Raw genomic sequence first — 5,751 nt, 5'->3', positions numbered from 1 at the left:
GCGGAAGCTAGATCGAAGTGATGACTCCCCATCTCGTCCCCATAGCAAAAGACCATCATCACCTGTCACAATCTGCTCACCATCCCCGAATGGATCACCACAGATTTTACAAAACAACAACGGGGTTAGTCACTGCATAATTAAAGTAAGCCAAATGCAACAAAGATAAAACAACTGTTCAATAATCAAATCTCCAACTCTCAATCACATCTCATAATTGACTACACACTTAAGTGTGTAGCCCTGCCAGATTACTGCCGCAACAGATAATCCTCACCGCCAGTGAGGGACCGCAGTCTTGCCCACCCAAGCCTCGCTCATCACACGAGCGATAACCCATGTTCATTAATGTGCACGTCCCCTCTTGTGGCGGGTTCCATAAAGGGTGAATCAAGGGCGTGAAGCCACTCCCGCAAGTGACTCCACTCAGCCGAGGACGTACCTCGCAAACATCATCAATCCATCTCAACTTCAATACTCCAGAATACAATCAACAATAATAGTATCATATCTATTAAATGATAACATCACAATCATCAACTTAATTCAATTACGCAATCAACTGAGTAGGGAAATCCTACCATAGCACAAATCTGATACAAGTCAACAAGGAAGCTAGAACTGCTCTTCTACTTATTCTCCACCTAACAACAATCATACAATCCAATCACAATCATGCAAAATATCCCTTTTTCCCCCAAATTACAAAACTAGGGTAAACCCTAAAAAGACAAACTGACAAGACTCATAGGACTAGTGGCTTACCGACGCAATCGACGCAAGAGAGGAATGAACAAGACAATCGAACAATCCACGATCTTGAGAGAGATTAGAGGTGATTAGAGTTACGTTTGAATGTTTTAGGTTTTGTAAAAAGTAAAAGTGAAACTGTTAAACTCAATTTATAACTCTAATCCCCTTTAATCAAACCGCGGAAAATAATTACCGTCAGACCGGATACTCGGTCGAGTATAGAGTATACTCGGCCGAGTATCCCTTACCCGGTCGAGTATTACCATACTCGGCCGAGTATTCTTGGACAGTAGCCTGACCAGAAACACACGACGCATTACTCGGCCGAGGAAGCCCTATTCGGTCGAGTAACAGGACTTAGAAAAACGTAGTATTACAGTCTTCCCTCCTAAAAAAGAACTTCGTCCTCGAAGATCATACCATACTCAAAACAAAAACCAACAACCACAACACAACTGCTCAACATCAACAACACCAACAACAACAACAACTCCAAGTACTAACAACTCCCACTATCCATGACAAAACACCCAACTCAACTCGAAAGATGACAAAAACATAGCTATGTTAACCCCAACTAAACTCAAAAACAAATAAAACAAGCATGCGATCATCTCCTAACCCTCTTAAAAGACAATGGTTACGTCCCCGTAACCAAACATACCTGATCTAAAAGGTGAGGAAAACGCTCTCTAATCGCCTCCTCTGGTTCCCATGTGGCCTCTTCCACATTGTGATTAGACCAAAGTACCTTTAGTAAGACGATCTCACCATTCCTTGTCTTGCGCACTTTTCGGTCTAAGATCTATTTAGGAACCTCCTCATAAGTTAGAGACTCATCTAGCTCTATGTTCTCAACCTCAAGCACATGCCACGGATCACTCACATACTTCCGAAGTTGCAAACCATGAAACACATTGTGAACTCGATCCAACGATGGTGGTAAAGCTAGCCGGTAGGCTACTTCACCTATACGATATAAGATCTCATACGGGCCGATAAACTTCTGACTCAACTTCCCTTTCTTGCCAAACCTCATCACCCTTCGCATAGGTGACACTTTTAAAATAACCTTGTCATCAACTGCGAACTCGATGTCCTTGCGGTGCAAATCTGCATAACTCTTTTGGCGGTCTTGAGCTGCTTTCATCTTTTGACGAATCAGACGAACTTGCTCAATCATATCCTGCACCATCTGTGGTCCTAAAACCACTGTCTCTGCACTATCGTCCTAACAAACTGGACTCCTGCACTTCCTGCCATACAAAGCCTCAAACGGTGTCATTCCAATGCTGGTGTGATAGCTGTTGTTGTATGAAAACTCAATCAAGTCCAGCCTATCTTCCCAACTTCCACCAAACTCCATGACACAAGCCCTCAACATATCCTCCAAAGTCTTGATAGTCCTCTGAGTCTGACCATCTGTGTCAGGATGAAAAGCTGTACTCATCTTTAAGGTCGTTCCCATCAAATCTTGTAACTCTTGCCAAAACCGTGATATAAACCTCGCATCACGATCTGACGCTATGTCCTTTGGCACACCATGTAACCGAACCACATGCTTCCAATAACCCGAAGTTAGCTGTATCTTGGTCCAAGTATCCTTCATCGAAATGAAGTGAGCTGATTTTGTTAAATGATCGACGATCACCCAAATCATATTGTTACCTTGTTGAGTCCTTGGTAAGCCCACGATGAAGTCCATGGAGATCGACTCCCACTGTAATACTCCGTATTTATGAGTCTCTGGGTACTCTATCGAGTAGGCCTTACTCTGTCGAGTAAGGGTGAGTTGCGTTTTAAAATAGTTTCTGACCTGTTGGGTACTCGATCGAGTAACTAGGATACTCGATCGAGTAAGGGGGCACTCGATCGAGTACCTTAGCTACTCGATCGAGTAGCCAGTTTACGGGGAGTTAGTTCTCGGGTTTTGTTAATTATGCGATTAAAGTATTTAAGCTTTTCCGTCATTGTTCTTAAACACTTTTCAAAACCTAAATTACTGTCAAGAGAGAAAGCAAATTACGTTCTTCACTTTAATCGCATTGTTAGCAAATCCCGGAGTTTGGAAGGTCGGATTTCACCGTTCGTTATACCGTTGAAATCCTTGCGTCGAGGGTAAGATCTATGTACCATTTGTATAGTATTTCCTTTAAGTTGTTTAAACCCTAATATGGGGATTTGGGGGTTTTGTGTAGATTGTGATTTGGTAGTGTTATATGTTTGTATGATAGGAGGAGGTTTTGTAGAAGAGGCTTTTTGATACAAATTTGTAGAGACCGGTCCGATTGTTGTGCTTTCCGGTAGGATTTCCTACCAAGTATTAGTCCCATAATGAGATGATTGTTGATGTGTTGAGATTTATTGTTTGATTAATATCGTAATTGTATTGTGACGGTTGTGATTGTGATTGTTTGTCTATGGTTCTCGAGATGCGTTCTCGGCTGAGTGGAGTCACTTGCGGGAGTGGCTTCACGCCCTAGTTTCGCCCTTCGTGGAACCCACCACGGAAGGGGATGTGCACATTAATGGACAGGGTTATCGCTCAATATGAGGAGCGGAGATTAGGTGGGTACGGGCATGCGGTCCCCCATCGGGGGTGGTCGGTGGAGGGATCGGTGATTGAGATTGATGGGGACCGGTGTGATTGTGTGTGTGTGACGGTGTAAGGTTCTGTCTGTTTGTCTTATTGTTGATATATATATAAGTTGTGTGATTAGTACTGACCCCGGTTGTTGTTTTGTAAAATCTGCGGTGATCCATTCGGGATGGTGAGGAGTTATTGAGCAGGTTTGAGTTGAGTACTGGGATAGCTGGGATGTGCCACCGTCTGACGATAGAAGTCTTCCGCTGTAGTTTCGTAGTTTTATAAACTTTACTTTTAGTTGATTATACAGTTGGTTTGAGGACTTGTACCCGTATTTTGGGATTTGGATTCAGTTGTACTTTTCACTAAAGTTATATCATTTAAAGTTGTTTCGTTATTGTCTTATGAATATCATGCCTCGGGTAACCGAGATGGTGGCATCCTTATACCTGAGTGGTCCTGGTAAGGCACTTGGAGTATGAGGGTGTTCTAAATGGTATCAGAGCGACGATCCTGAAACCTGTAACCAATGAATTTAATGAATATAGGGAGTCAATTAAAATGAACCCGGGGTAAAGGTTGTAGGAGCTAATGTAAAGGCTTGGGAGACGTCCTAAAGTCGCGAACTCGCCCTACAATTTTGAACCGGTCACCATGGGATATGAGTCGGGATCGCTATGTGTTTATCTTGTGAATTGTGTACTTATATGGTGATGTGTGGCATGAATCAGTGGATGTATGTATGTGGAGAATGGGGAATGTGTAGAAAAGATGGTGATGATGTGATTTCGTAAGCTATTGATTGAAAGCATGATAGTTGGTTTACAATGTTGTTTTGAATCGTAGGAAAAGTATATGAGAATGATGAATGATGTGGTAGAAAAAGGAAGTAGTTCATATGTGATGATATGTGATGAGTAATGATGTTGCAGGATGGATGATTCATAATGTGACATAATAATAACATGTGAATAGAATGTTGTGTTGTATATGTATATTTTGTTTGCATAGAGTTGTATGATAAGTTTATGTACTTGTCCACGATTGTTTATGTGTATATGTTGTAAGAAGTGCGTAGCTGTAATGGATGAATTGGTTGGAAGAGATTAAGTAAGTAATTACATAAGAATATGAAATTCATGTGTGTGGAGCATGTTTATGTGGGTAATGGATTGTATAATGTTGCAATGTTAGTAACATGTGAATAGGGGATTTTATGTCGTATATTATGTTATTGTGTACGTAAAGTTATAAAATAAAAGAATGTGGGTAAATCGTGATTGAGAAGTTAAATAATCTATGTGCATGATGAATGTTGTTGCTTGACTTTTGAAAATAGTAACATATGATTATGACTACTGGTTTTATGAGTTTTGGACTGGTTTTGTTTGCTTGGTTGTTGTTTAAGCTGTTTGGAAGTAAAAATCAAATAGTTATGTCGTCTGATTACAGCAAAGTTGTCTTTAAACTGTTATAACTTGAGATGCATTAATGATTTTGATGTGATTCCAATTGGAGGTGATATCTTGTTCTTTTACGATTCTAACGATAGGTCACACGCCCAAAACGACCAAGAAATGAGTGAGTGATGACTGTTTTAAAAACTCGGACAAAGTCTTTGAGAAATGCGTAGGTACTCGATCGAGTAGCCTTGGTACTCGATCGAGTAGGGGGAACTCGATCGAGTACGTCAGTTACTCGATCGAGTGGCCCTGGTAATTTGTTTTTCGTGCTTCTGATCTTCACCTACTCGATCGAGTAAGTCACTTACTCGATCGAGTGGCCTGTACTCGATCTAGTGACCCCTGTTTTAGGTCATATGCTTATATTTTGACATTCGTTGCATATTGTGTTTAATTCAAAGGTATTATTTTGCTGCTTTATGCATCGTTTTACATGTATGTTGATCCTGATGCGTAAGTTACCCAATCTTATGGTGTAGTGAGTGGCACCTGTGGTGAGTAGGAGTTCGGTGGGAGGACATGAGTTCTATGTGTTGTGATAGATAGTGGAAAAAGAAAAGGGAGATTGGTATGGCTTAATTGAGGCATAGAGCATGTTTTGTGAGATGGGATGAGTGATATGATTGTGTGTTGAGTAATGTAAGAGTAAGTGAATGTGGGCAAAGAGTGATGTAAGTTTAAGGAACATGAGAATGAAAAGATTGAAAGAAAGGATGTGGATAGTAGCAACCTGAGATGTATAATGAATTATGGAAGGAGATGGTTAGAAATAGTGTTGAGTAAGAATATATGTAATGAAAGGTCGTTTTAGAGGAATTGAGAAGAGTGGTATATAGTGAACTTAATGGAGACATGTCGCAACGTGGATTTGCAGATAGTGACTGAGTTTGGAAATTTGTGTTATCGAGAGACGAAACTAATGTGTGATTTCCTTGGGCAATTAACGAT

Source organism: Silene latifolia, chromosome Y, assembly GCF_048544455.1.
Source record: "Silene latifolia isolate original U9 population chromosome Y, ASM4854445v1, whole genome shotgun sequence".
In the NCBI taxonomy this organism is placed as follows: Eukaryota; Viridiplantae; Streptophyta; class Magnoliopsida; order Caryophyllales; family Caryophyllaceae; genus Silene; species Silene latifolia.
This window is presented reverse-complemented; position numbering follows the sequence as displayed.